Genomic DNA, 15803 nt, shown 5'->3' on the forward strand with positions numbered 1-15803 from the left:
CTCCAGTGAGAAGGGCTAAAATCAATAAGACAGGAAACAAAAATGTTGTTGTGAATGTGGAGAAAGTAGAACATCTTATGTTTTTGATGGGAATGCAAACGGGTACAGCCACTCTCCAAAACACTATGTACGTTCCTCAAAAAGTTAAAAATTAAGCTACTTTACATCCCAGCAATTGAACTATAGGTATTTATCCAAGGAAACAAACATAGTGATTTGAACAGGCACATGAGCCTTAATGTTTATAGCAACAATGTCTACGATAATCAAACTATGGAAGGAGCCCAGATGTCCATTGACAGATGAATGTATAAAGAAGAGTTGGTATATATATCAATAGATTATTACTCAGCCATCAAAATGAATGAAATTTTGCCATTTGCAATGCTGTGGTTAGAACTATAGGGTATTATGATAAGTGAAATAAGTCAGAGAAAGACCAATGTCATATGATTTCACTCATATGTGGAATTTAAGAAACAAAACAGATGAACATAGGAGAAGGGAAGGACAATTCCGTTGAAAACAGAGAAGGAAACAAACCATAAGAGACTCTTAACTATAGGAAACAAACTGTGGTTTGCTAGAGGATTGGGGGTGTGTGGTAACTGGGAGCAGGGCATAAAAGAGGGCAGTTGATAGAATGAACATTGGGTGTTATATGCAATTGATGAATCACCAAATTCTACCTCTGCAACTAATAATACAGCATATGTTAATGCAGTTGAATTTAAATATTAAAAAAAAATCTCAAAAAGATATATGAAGAGAGAAAAGGAATCTATATTGGCAAGGAATAATTTAAACTGTCATTATTTTCAAATTATATGATACCCTACTTAGAAAACTCTAAAGTCCACCAAAAAACCATTAGAAGTGATAAATGAATTCAGTAAAGGTGCAGGATACAAAATTAATACCTAGAAATTGGCTTCATTTTAATTCACTACAACAAAGCAGTAGAAAGATAAACTGGGAAAACAATTTCATTTGCAACTACACCAAAATGATAAGATATCTAGTAATAAACTTAACCAATGAGTGGAAGATCCATACTCTAAAAACTATAAAATATTGATGAAAGAAAGTAAGGATGGTACAAACAAATGGAAAGATATTTCACACTCATATATTGGAAGAACACTGTTAAAATGTCCATACTACCCAAAGCAATTTATAGATTCAATGCAATCCCTGTCAAAATATCAATAGCATTTTCACATATCTAGAACAAACAATCCTAAAATTTGTATGAAACCACAAAAGACGCTGAATAGGCAAAACAGTCTTCAGGAAGAACAAAGCTGGAAGTATCACAATCCAGGTTTCAAGATATACAACAGGGATGCCCAGATGGCTCAGTGGTTGAGCTCCTGACTTTGGCTCAGGGCATGATCCTGGGGTCCTGGAATCGAGTCTCACATCAGTTTCCCTATAAAGAGCCTGCTTCTCCCTCTGCCTGTGTCTCTGCCTCTCTCTGTGTCTATTATGAATAAATAAGTAAAATCTTTTTTAAAAAGATATACAACAAAGGTGTAGTATTCGAAACAGTATGATACTGGCACTAAAACAGACACATAGATCAATAAAACAGAATAGAGGGTCCAGAGATAAACCAATGCTTATATAGTCTATTAATCTATGACATGGGATGCAAGAATATACAGTAGGGAAAAATATTCTCTTCAGTAAATGGTGGGGAAACTGGACAGCAACTACAGAATAATGAATTTAGACCACATTCTTACACCACACACTAAAATAAACTCAAAATGGATGAAAGCCAGAAATGTGAGACCTGAAACCATAAAAATCCTAGAAGATAACATGGCAGTTATTTCTCTGACATTGTAGGAACATTTTCCTAGATATGTCTCCTCAGGTAAGGGAAACAAAAGCAACAATAAACTACTGGGACTATACCAAAATAAAGGGCTTTTTTTTTTTTACAGTGAAGGAAACCATGCACAAAACCAAAAGACAGCCTATTTAATGGAAGAAGATGTTTGCAAATGATATATCTGATAAGGGGCTAATATCCAAAAATATAAAGAACTTACATAACTCAGCACCAAAAAATACAAATAGTGATTTACAAATGGGCAAAGAACTTGAGTAGATATTTTTTCTAAGGAAGACATACAGATAGCAAACAGGCACTTGAAAACATTCTCAATACCACTAATCATCAGGTTAATGCCAATGAAAATTAGAATGAGGTAACTTTTTGCACTTGTCAGAATGACTAGAATCAAAAAGACAAGAAATAGCAAGTGTTGTTGAAAGTGTGGAGAAAAACAAACTCTTGTGTACTGTTGATAGGAATGTAAGTTAGTATGGCCACTGTGGAAAACAGAATGAAGATACTTCAGAAAAATACACACGCAGAAAAATGGAAGTACCATGTAATCCAGTGGTTCTACTACTGTGTGTTACCCAAAGAAAACAAAAATGCTAATTTGAAATAATATATGTACCCCTATTTTCATTGCAGCATAACTAAGATATGAAAGTAACCCAAGTATCCATCCATAGAGGAATAGATAAAAAAAGATGTGGCACACACACACGCACACACACACACACACACAGGAACATCACTCAGCTACAGAAAAATAAGATCTGGCCTTTTGTGACAACATTCATATATATAGATGGTATTGTGTAAGTAAAATAAGTCAGATAAAACAAATACCATATGGTTTGATCTATATGTAGAACCTCAAAGCAAAATAAATGATCACATAAATAAAAATCAAAATCAGACTTAAACTACAGAAAACAAACTGAAAATTGCTGGGGAGTAGGCAGGTAAGGAGATAGACCTTATGGGTAAAGAAGAAAGGGAAATAAGGCTTCCAGTTATGGAATACATGAGTCACAGGAATGAAAGATACAGCATAGGGAATATAGTCACTAGTATTATAATAGCTCTGTTTGATGACAGTTGTGATGGGGTTACAATTGTAACCACACTGGTGATGAAGATAGCATGACATATAAGGTTTTTGAATCAATATGTGCTACACTTGAAACTGATGTAACATTGTTTTCCAACTATACTAAAAAAAAAAGTCGTGGGGCTGGGGCACTTACGTAGCTCAGGCAGTTGAATATTTGACTCTTGATATCAGCTCAAGTCATATCTCAGGGCCCTCAGATTGAACCCTGCCTAAGGCTCCTTGCTCAGCAGGGAGTCCACTTCAGGAGTATCTCCCTCTCTCTCTGCCTCTCCCCTCATTCACTTGCATCCTCTTTCTCTCTAAAATAAATAAATACATATTTTTTAAAATAGTAGGGTATACTCTGTATCTTTATTCAGATAACAGAAGAGGATGAGCTTTAAGTCACCAAAAAGTTTGTTACTATGAGTAATCTAAATATTTCCTGCTGTAATAGAAGTACATTTACTCCTGTTCTGCAAAATATGAGGAGGTTATACAAAAGTGAGAAAAAGCAGAACTCATAATAAGGAATCCTTGTTTCTCCAAGCTCTAGCACTCATTTATTCCTTTATTCAGATATGCATACAGAAAATACAGATTGCGTGTCTACACTGTGCTAGATATTACAGATACAATGGTGAACAACACTGTATGATTACAGGTAAATTATCTATTTTCCTGGGCCTATATTTTTTCATCTATAAAAAAAAGTCAGGCAAAAGAAGTCCCTAACTTACAAGGAAAGATTCATGAGACCAGCTGCAGATTTCTCAACAGAAACATGGCAAGTCAAAAGGGAGTGGCACAATATATTCGAAGTGCTGAATGGGAAAAATCGAGCCTAGAATACTATATACAGAAAAGCTATTATTCAGAATAGAAGGAGACATATAGTTTCCCAGATAAAAACCAAAAGAGTTCATGACCATTAAACCAGCCCTGCAAGAATTAGTAAATAGGACTCTTTGAGTGGAAAGGAAAGACAAAAAATTACAAATACGAGAAAGGAAGAGAGAAAATCTTCAGAAACAATGACAAAACAAGTTCTAAAATGGCATTAAATACATACCTATCAATAATTACCCTCAGTAAAAAAAATCTAATAATTACCCTCAGTGTACATGGACTATGTGGTTCAATCAAAAGACATAGGATATCAGAAAGGATTTAAAAAAATAAAAAACAAGAACCAGAACGCCTGGGTGGCTCAGCAGTTGAGCGTCTGCCTTTGGCTCAGGGTGTGATCCTATAGTCCTAGGATCAGGTCCCACACTGGGGTCTCTGCACAGAGCGTGCTTCTCCCTCTGTCTGTGTCTCTGCTTCTCTCTGCGTCTCTTGGGAATAAATAAATAAAATCTTTAAAAAAATAAAAAAAACATCAAAATCCTCCCAAGACACAAAAGTGCAGGGCCAGAAGGCTTCCCTGGGGAATTCTATCAAACGTTTAAAGAAGAAATCATACCTATTCTACTAAAGCTGTTTGGAAAGACAGAAAGAGATGGAGTACTTCCAACCTCATTCTATGAGGCCAGCATCACCTTAATTCCAAAACCAGACAAAGACACCACCAAAAAGGAGAATTATAGACCAATATCCCTGATGAACATGGATGCAAAAATTCTCAACAAGATATTAGCCAATAGGATCCAACAGCACATTAAAAAAATTATTCACCATGACCAAGTAGGATTTATTCCCAGGACACAAGGCTGGTTCAACACTCGTAAACAATCAATGTGATTCATCATATAAGCAAGAGAAAAACCAAGAACCATATGATCCTCTCATTAGATGCAGAGAAAGCATTTGACAAAAGACAGCATCCATTCCTGATCAAAACTCTTCAGAGTGTAGGGATACAGGGAACATTCCTCAACATCTTAAAAGCCATCTATGAAAAACTCACAGAAAATATAATTCTCAATGGGGAAGCACTGGGAGCCATTCCCCTAAGATCAGGAACAAGACAGGGATGTCCACTCTCACCACTGCTATTCAACATAGCACTAGAAGTCCTAGCCTCAGCAATCAGACAACAAAAAGGCATCAAAGGCATTCAAATTGGCAAAGAAGAAGACAAACTCTCCCCCTTTGCAAATGACATGATACTCTACATAGAAAACCCAAAAGCCTCCACCCCAAGATTGCTAGAACTCATCCAGCAATTCGGCAGTGTGGCAGGCTACAAAATCAATGCCCAGAAGTCAGTGGCATTTCTATACACTAACAATGAGACTGAAGAAAGAGAAACTAAGGAGTCAATCCCATTCACAATTGCACCCAAAAGCATAAGATGCCTAGGAACAAACCTAACCAAAGAGGTAAAGGATCTATACCCTTAAAACTATAGAACACTTCTGAAAAAAATTGAGGAAGACACAAGGAGATGGAAAAATATTCCATGCTCATGGATTGGCAGAATTAATATTGTGAAAATGTCAATGTTACCCAGGGCAATCTACACGTTTAATGCAATCCCTATCAAAATACCATGGACTTTCCTCAGAGAGTTGGAAGAAATCATCTTAAGATTTGTGTGGAATCAGAAAAGACCCCGAATAGCCCAGGGAATTTTAAAAAAGAAAACCACAGATGGGGGCATCACAATGCCAGATTTCAGGTTGTACTACAAAGCTGTGGTCATCAAGACAGTGTGGTACTGGCACAAAAACAGACACATAGATCAATGGAACAGAATAGAGAATCCAGAAGTGGACGCTCAACTTTATGATCAACTAATATTCGATAAAGGAAGAAAGACTATCCACTGGCAGAAAGACAGTCTCTTCAATAAATGGTGCTGGGAAAATTGGACATCCACATGCAGAAGAATGAAACTAAACCACTCTCTTTCACCATACACAAAGATAAACTCAAAATGGATGAAAGATCTAATTGTGAGACAAGATTCCATCAAAATCCTAGAGGAGAACACAGGCAACACCCTTTTTGAACTCAGCCACAGTAACTTCTTGCAAGACACATCCACGAAGGCAATAGAAACAAAAGCAAAAATGAACTATTGGGACTTCATCAAGATAAGAAGCTTTTGCACAGCAAAGGATACAGTCAACAAAACTCAAAGACAACCTACAGAATGGGAGAAGATTTTTGCAAATTACGTATCAGATAAAGGGCTACTTTCCAAGATCTATAAAGAACTTATTAAACTCCACAGCAAAAAAACAAACAATCCAATCATGAAATGGGCAAAAGACATGAACAGAAACCTCACAGAGGAAGACATAGACATGGCCAACACACACATGAGAAAATGCTCTGCATCACTTGCCATCAGGGAAATAGAAATCAAAACCACAATGAGATACCACTTCACGCCAGTGAGAATGGGGAAAATCAACCAGGCAGGAAACCACAAATGTTGGAGAGGATGCGGAGAAAAGGGAACCCTCATACACTGTTGGTGGGAATGTGAACTGGTGCAGCCACTCTGGAAAACTGTGTGGAGGTTCCTCAAACAGTTAAAAATAGACCTGTCCTACGACCCAGCAATTGCACTGCTGGGGATTTACCCCAAAGATACAGATGCAGTGAAACGCCGGGACACCTGCACCCCGATGTTTATAGCAGCAGTGTCCACAATAGCCAAACTGTGGAAGGAGCCTCGGTGTCCATCGAAAGATGAATGGATAAAGAAGATGTGATTTATGTATACAATGGAATATTACTCAGCCATTAGAAATGACAAATACCCACCATTTGCTTCAACGTGGATGGAACTGGAGGGTATTATGCTGAGTGAAATAAGTCAATTGGAGAAGGACAAACATTATATGGTCTCATTCATTTGGGGAATATAAATAATAGTGAAAGGGAATAGAAGGGAAGGGAAAAGAATTGGGTAGGAAATATCAGAAAGGGAGGCAGAACATGAAGACTCCTAACTCTGGGAAATGAACAGGGGTGGTGGAAGGGGAGGAGGGCAGGGGGTGGGGTGAATGGGCAACAAGCACTGAGGGGGGCACTTGACGGGATGAGCACTGGGTGTTATTCTGTATGTTGGCAAATTGAACACCAATAAAAAATAAATTTATTGTTTAAAGAATAATAAAACAAAAATAAAAAAACAAAAAACAAGACCATCTATATTCTGCCTACAAGAAACTCATTTTTGACCTGAAGACCCCTGAAAATCAATAGTAAAGGGATGAAGAAATATTTACCACTCAAATGGATGTCAAAAGAAAGCCACAGTAGTGATATTTATATTGGATAAGGTAAACTTTCAAACAAAGATTGTAACAAGAGATGAAAAAGGATAGTAAACCACAGTAAAGGGGACAATCCAACACGATCTAACAATTGTAAATATTGATGCCCTGAACATGAGGGCACCCAAATATATAAAACACTTAATAATAAGCATAAAAGAACTCATTGATAATAATACAATAATAGGGGACTTTAACATCCCACTTATATCAATGGACAGATAATCTAAGGAGAAATTCAACAAGGAAATCATGGCTTTGAATGACACCTTGAACCCGATGGACATAACATACATTCAGAACATTCCATCCTAAAACAGCAGAACATGCATTCTTTTCAAGTGCACATGGGACATTCTCCAGAATAGGTCACATACTGGGTCACAAATTAGGCCTCAATAAATACAAAAAGTTTGAGATCATATCATGCATTTTTTTAGCACAATTCCATGAAACGTGATCAACCATAAGAAAAAAATGTAAAGACCACAAATAAATTAATAAATTACACAACTGCTACTAAACAATGAATGGGTCAAGCAGGAAATCAAAGAAGAAATTTAAAAATGCATGCAAACAAATGAAAGTGAATGCACAATGGTCCAAAATCTTTGGGTTGATTCAAAAGCAGTCCTCAGAAGGAAGTTTATAGGAATAAATGCCTACCTCAAAAAGCAAGAAAAACTCAAATAATTAGCCTAACCTTATACCTAAGGAGCTAGAAAAAGAACAAGAAAAGAAGCCTAAAGCCACTAGAAGGGAAATAATAAAAATTAGAGCAGAAATAAAGGATATAAAACAAAACAAAACAAAACAGATAGAACAGATAAAGGAAACCAGGACATGGTTCATTGAAAAAATTAATTAAATCGATACCCCTAGTCAGACTTATCAAAAAGAAAAGGACCCAATTAAATCAAATCACAAATGAGAGAGGAGAAGACAACCGACACCATAGAAATACAATTATAAGAGAATATTATGAAAACTATATGCCAACAAATTGGACAACTTGGAATGTATGGATAAATTCCAAGAAACACATAAATGACCAAAACTGAAACAGGAAGAAATTAAAAACTTAAACAGACCAATAACTAGTGAAGAAATTGAATCGGTAATAAAAAACGTCTTCCAAAAAACAAAAGTCCAGGGCCAGATGGCTTCACAGGTAAATTCTACCAATCATTTAAAGAATTAATACCTATTCTTCTCAAACTACTAAAAAACAAAAAGAAATTCCAAAGCTTCCAAATTCATTCTATGAGGCCAGCGTTATCCATATACCAAAACCAGATAAAGACACCACAAAAAGAGAACTACAGGCTAATATCCCTGATGACATGGATGCAAAAATTCTCTATAAAATACTAGCAAATCAAATCAAACAGTACAATAAAAAAATCATTCAACATGATCAAGTGGGATTTATTCCTGGGTTGCAAATTTGGTTCAATATTCAAAAATCAATCAACGTGACACATTACATCAATAAGAGAAAGGATATGAACCATACTATCCTTTAAATAAATCCAGAAAAGGAATTTGACAAAGTACAGAATACATTCATAATAAAAAACAAAACAAAGTAGAAGGAACACCTCTACATAAAAGGCCATGCATGAAAAACCCACAGCTAATATCATCCTCAATGAGGAAAACAGAGCTTTTCCTTTATAGTTAAGAACAAGACAGGGATACCCAACCTCACCACTGTTATTTAACAGAGTACTACCGGAAGTCTTAGCCACAGCAATCAGATAACAAAAAGAAAAAAAAAAGACAACCAAACTGACAAGGAAGAAGTCTAACTTTCACTATTTGCAGAAGACATGACACTCTATATAGAAAACCCTAAATACTCCACTGAAAAATTGCTAGAACCGATACATGAATTCAGTAAAGCCATTCCACTGAAAAATTGCTAGAACTGATACATGAATTCAGTAAAGTCACAGGATACAAAATTAATGTACAGAAATCTGATGCATTTCTATACACCAAAAATGAGGTAACAGAAAGAAATTAAGGAATCAATTCCATTTACAATTGTACCAAGAAGCATGAGATACCTAGGAATAAACCTAACCAAAGAGGTGAAAGATCTGTACTCTGAAAACTAGAAAACACTGATGAAAGTAATTGAAAATGACACAAAGAAATTGAAAGACTTTTAGTACTCAGGGATTGCTAGAATAAATATTGTTAAAATGTCTATATTACCCAAAGCAAACTATACATTTAATGTAATCTCTATCAAAATACCAATAGCATTTTTCACAGAGCCAGACAAAACAATCCTAAAATTTATATGGAACCAGAGAAGTCCCCAAATAGCCAAAGCAAACTTGAGAAAGAAAAGCAAAGCTGGAGGCATCACAATTCCAGACTTCATGTTATATTACAAAGCTATAATGATCATAGTACAGCATGGTACTGACACAAAAATAGACACATAGACTAATAGTACAGAATAGAAATCCCAGAAAAGAATGCATAATATGGTCAATTAATCTTTGACAAAACAGAAGAGAATACCCAAAAGGAAAAAGAGAGTCTCTTCAACAAATAGATGGTGCTGGGAAAGCTGGAGAGCACCAAGCAAAAAAATGAAACTGGACCACTTTCTTACATTATACACAAACATAAATTCAAAGTGGATTAGAGACCTAAATACGAGACCTGAAATCATAAAAATTGTAGGTAGAACACAGACACTAACTTCTTTGACACTGGCCATACCAAATTCTTACTAGATAGGTCTCCTGGGGCAAGGGAAACAAAAGCAAAAATAAACTATTGGTACTTCATCATAATAAAAAGCCTCTCCACAGCAAAGAAAATCAACAAAATTAAAAGGCAACCTCAAGAATGGGAGAATATATTTGTAAATTATATATCTGATAAGGAGCTGGTATCCAAAATACAAAAATAACTTAGAAAAGTCAACACTCAAAATCAAATAATCCGATTTAAAAATGGGCAGAGGACATGAACAGCCATTTCTCCAAAGAAGGCATCCTGATGCTCAACATCAATCACCAGCAGGGAAATACAAATCAAAACTACAATGAGATATCATCTCATACCTGTCAGAATGGCTAAATGAACAACACAGGAAACAACAGATGTTGGCAAGATTGTGCAGAAATACACAAATACAGAAATACAAATACAGAAATACATGTCCTCTTATGCTGTTGATTGAAATGCAAACTGGTACAGCCACTCTGGAAAACAGTATGGAGGTTCCTCAAAAGTTACAAATAGAACTACCTTATGATCCAGCAATTGCATTACTAGGTATTTACCCAAAGGATACCAAAATACTAATTTGAAATGATACATACACCTTGATGTTTATAGCAACATTACCAACAATAGTTAAATTATGGAAGAACCTCAAATGTCTATTAACTGACTAATGGATAAAGAAGAGGTGAGTATATATAGATATGTAATGGAATATAACTCCACTATAAAAATAATTGAATATTGTCATGTGCAATGATGTGGATGGAGCTAGAGAGTATTATGCTAAGTGAAATAAGTCAGTCAGAGAGAAGCAAATACCTTATGATTTCACGCATATGTGGAATTTATGAAACAAAACAAAGGATCATAGAGGAAAAATAGAGTAAAACCAAGAAACAGAGGCATATAGAGAGCAAACTAATGGTTACCAGAGGGGAGGTGATTGGGGGGATGGGTCAAATAGGTGATGTGATTTAAGGATTGCATTTGTGATGAGCACCGGGTGTTGTATGTAAGTGTTGAAACACTATATTGTACACCTGAAACTAATATTACACTGTATGTTAATTAATTGGAATTTAAATAAAAAGTTAAAAAATGAAAGTCTCAAACTTGATCTTCGGGAATGAAAATCCTTTGCAAATGGTAATACAAATTTGTAATAATATACTTACTTCTAGGTTGTCCAAAGATACCATATATCACAGTTTCTTTTCCCACACTCATTTTCAAGGGTTAACTTGCTTAATCTTCATGGAGTTCCTATACCTCACTCCAAGTCACTGCTGCCACTGTGACTTCATCTCTGTTTAGAAACCAATTTCTCTGAACATACATTTCTAATAATACTTGGAGCGTTGAGTCATGAATTCAAGTTATATAAGTAAAACACTTCTAAAACATTTTTGTCTCAGGACCCCTTTATAATTTGTTTTTTAAAAAGATTTTATTTATTTATTCATGAGAGACACACAAAGAGAGGCAGAGACATAGGCAGAGGGAGAAGCAAGCTTCCTGTGGAGAGCCTGATGTGGCATTCAATCCCCAAACTCCAGGATCATGACCTGAGCTGAAGGCAGATGCTCAACCTCTGAGCCATCCAGGAATCCCCCTTCTTTATAATTCTTAAATATTATTGAGGATCCCAAGTAGCTTTTGTTCATATGTTTTATATCTATCAATATTTACTGTACTGGAAATTAAACCTGGAAAAGATTTTAAAAGTGTTTATAAGTTTTTTTATAGTGATAAACAAATTACATAACACAAATAACATAACATTTCAGTAAGAAATATATTTTACAACAGATTAGTGAGAAGGATGGCATTGTTTTACGGTATTGCAATTCTCTTTAATGTCTAGCTTAAGAGAAGATGGCTGGATTTTAATATGTTTCTGTATTCAATCCGTTGTGATATGTTGTTTTGGTTGAAGAAAATTTTGCCTTACATGGATATATAGCTGGAAAAGGGCAGTATTTTAATAATTTTTTCATATAATTGTGAATATTCTTTTCTGATTCTTTTTTTTTAAACGATCAAGGAAGTTTTTTTTTAAAGATTTTATTTATTTATTCATGAGAGACAGAGAGAGAGAGAGAGGCAGAGACACAGGCAGAGGGAAAAGCAGGCTCCATGCAGGGAGCCTGACATGGGACTCGATCCCAGGTCTCCAGGATCACACCCTGGGCTGCAGGCAGCACTAAACCGCTGCGCCACCGGGGCTGCCCTGATTCTTTTTTTTTTTTAAAGATTTCATTTATTTATTCATGAGAGACACACAGAGAGAAGCAGAGACATAGGCAGAGGAAGAAGCAGGCTCCTTGCAGGGAGCCTGATGCAGGACTCAATCCCAGGACCCCGGGATCACTCCCTGAACTGAAAGCATATGCTCAAACACTGAGGCACATAGGCATCCCTCTTTTTTGATTCTACAACAAAACTTACAAGTGGTAGTTTCTTAAAGTTTGCACTGTGGAATCTGAAACAATATTGATTAATTTTTCAGGCATTTTAGTGTTCAAATCCACTAGTCTATGTTGCACTTTGAATGTATCTCTTACCTATGCATATTTTTGGAACACCATTCACATGGAAAATACTAATATACTGAATTATGTAAGTATTCCAAATGTTGATGCATTCCATTATAAAATATCCAAAATATCACATTTGTTAATATCACAATTCATCACTAAGTATCAGGAAACTGTCAGACTGGGAGTGGTGGATACAAGTTATTCAAAATTTGATTTTATTCCTAAGGACTAAAATTTTATCATTGGTTATAAGTACTGTTCATTGGTTTCCTTGCTCACTTCATTAATATTTGAGAAAATGTCAAATACTCAAATCTGAATAGCCATGTTCTTCTATCAGTACTTCCTTCAAGTGAAAGTGGTATTACTCAGCCATTAGAAACGACAAATACCCACCATTTGCTTCTAAGTGGATGGACCTGGAGGGTATTATGCTGAGTGAAAAAAGTCATTTGGAAAAGGACAAACATTATATGGTCTAATTCATTTGGGGAATATAAAAATTAGTGAAAGGGAATAAAGGGAAAGGAGAGAAAATGAGTGAAAATATCAGTGAGGGTGACAAAATATGAGACACCTAACTCTGGGAAATGAACAAGGGGTAGTGGAAGGGGAGGAGGGGGGGTTGGGGTGACTGGGTGATGGGCACTGAGAGGGGCACTTGGTGGGATGAGCATTGGGTGTTATGCTATATGTTGGCAAATTGAACACCAATAAAATTTTTTTTAAAAAATGAAAGTGGTGTTCCATGAAAAAAGGTCAGGTCTCAAACAAATGCACAAGTACTTTCACTTAAGATGACCATCATATCTCAGTGTATGGTAAAAGTGCTTTATGTATACTTTCTATTTTATCATACAGAATATTATTTAAAAGTGCTTAATGGTTAAGATTTAACATTTAGTGCTTTATCAAGAATGATAAATGAGGGTCACCTGGGTGGCTCAGTCCATTAGGCATCTGCCTTCAGCTCAGGTTATGATTCCAGGGTTCTGGGATTGAGTCACACACTCAAGCAGGGAGTCTCCTTCTCCCTCTCCCTCTGACTACCAATCCCCCTGCTTGCAATCGCACACTCTCTCTGTCAAGTAAATAATAAAAAAATATTTTTAAAAAGAATATTCTTAAATGACACTAGCAAATTTATTTATTGTAAGTACACGATGGTGAAGAATAGAATTACTATTAGTACAGCGTGTTAACCAACATCATTATGCTAAAGGACTGGCAGTTTTACATAAAACTGCTTTTTTTAAAGATTTATTCATTTTGGAAGGGGGCAAGATGGCGGAAGAGTAGGGTCCCCATGTCAGCTGTCCCCACCAAATTACCTAGATAACCTTCAAATCATCCTGAAAACCTACGAATTTGGCCTGAGATTTAAAGAGAGAACAGCTGGAATGCTACAGTGAGAAGAGTTCGCGCTTCTATCAAGGTAGGAAGACGGAAAAAATAAATAAATAAAAAAGCATCCAAGGGGGAGGGGCCCTACGAAGAGCCGGGCTAAGGTCACGCGGCGAGTGCCCCCAGGACAGGAAGGCCCCGGACCCGGAGAAGCAGAGACTTTACCAATCTTCCCGGACGGAAAGGCACTCACAGGGAACTGGGGCAGGATCCCAGGAGGGGGAGGGATGCCCTCAGGTTCCCGGGGACACTAACAGAAGAACTGCACCCCTAGGGAGAGCTAGCTACACACCTTGGGCCGAGCTCCCCAAAGGGCTGGAGCGCACCCGGCAGGGCCCCTGGAGCTGCTCAGGAGGCGGCTCAGGCGGTGGCTCCTTGTGAAGGGGGCTGCTCGGCCCCAGGAGCGTGATCCCAGCGGCGCAGGCCCCTGAGCCCAAGGTGGGGGTGTTATAGCCCAGGATCCACCGCTCCCTCCCAGGACAGGCGGAGGCCAGAAAGACACAGGAAGCAAGGACGCTCCTACTGCCAGGTGGCCCCGAGCTGTGCAGATCAGTGTCCCCCACCCCCAGAGGATTCAGGCCCGTGCGGAGTGGGAGCTGCGGTAGTTACTGCGGAAGCTGATTCCAGAGCTGGACGGCTGGCGCCGCCATTGTTTTTGTTCGTCCTGGTGTCACCTTGTACCTGGGACTGAGCAGGGGCATCACAGGATAAACAGCTCCCACTGAGGAGGCTGGGCACCTGGCAGGGTGCTGGGCAGCTCCCCCAGGTGCACACACATGAGAATCAGCACAGCAGGCTCCTCCCCCAGAAGACCAGCTGGAAACAGGGGAAAAGCAAGTTATTGACCAAGCGGCACAGGAGAGTTCCAGGGGAATTCGAGGGTTTTACAGTATATAGAATCAGAGGATACTCCCCCTTGCTTTTTGTTTTCTGTTTATTCTGCCACCCTTTTTACCCTCTCTTTTCCTTTTTCCAGTACAAGATATTTCTGGCCACTCTGCACTGAGCAAAATGACTAGGAAAAACTCACCTCAAAAGAAAGAATCAGAAACAGTACTCTCTCACACAGAGTTACAAAATTTGGATTACAATTCAATGTTAGAAAGCCAATTCAGGGGAGGAGGGGCAAGATGGCGGAAGAGTAGGGTCTCCAAATCACCTGTCTCCACCAAATTACCAAGAAAACCTTCAAATTATCCTGAAAATCTATGAATTCGCCCTGAGAATTAAAGAGAGAACAGCTGGAATGCTACAGTGAGAAGAGTTCGCGCTTCTATCAAGGTAGGAAGACGGGAAAAAGAAATAAAACAAAGGCCTCCAAGGGGGAGGGGCCCCGCGAGGAGCCGGGCTGAGGCCGGGGCGAGAGTCCCCAGGACAAGAGAGCCCCGTCCCGGAGGAGCAGGAGCTGCACCGACCTTCCCGGGCGGAAAGGGGCTCCCAGGAAGTTGGAGCAGGACCCCAGGAGGGCGAGGATGCGCTCGGGTTCCCCGGGACAGTAACAGAGCAACTGCGCGCCCAGGAGAGTGCGCCGAGCTCCCCAAAGGCTGCAGCGCGCACGGCTGGGCCCGGAGCAGCTCGGAAGACCTCGGGCAGAGGAAGAGGCTCCGCGGAGGGGGCTGCGTGGTTCCAGGAGCAGCTCTGAGGGCTCGGGCGGCGGCTCCGGGAAGGGGGCTGTGGGGCGGGAGCGCGAATCCAACAGCGAAGGCCCCGGAGCACAGGGCGCCAGGACACAGCCCAGGATCCGGCCTCCCCCCGGGACAGGCAGAGGCCGGGAGGGCCCAGGACAGCAAGGATGCTCCTGCCCTGAGATGAGCAGATCAGCGGCCCCGCCCCGGAGCCTCCAGGCCCTACAGACGGAGTTCCTGCCGGAGCTGAATCCAGGTTTCCAGAGCTGGCCCCGCCACTGGGGCTGTTGCTCCTGGGGCCTC

The sequence above is a fragment of the Canis lupus genome, chromosome X (assembly GCF_003254725.2).
Source record: "Canis lupus dingo isolate Sandy chromosome X, ASM325472v2, whole genome shotgun sequence".
NCBI classification, from domain to species: domain Eukaryota; kingdom Metazoa; phylum Chordata; class Mammalia; order Carnivora; family Canidae; genus Canis; species Canis lupus.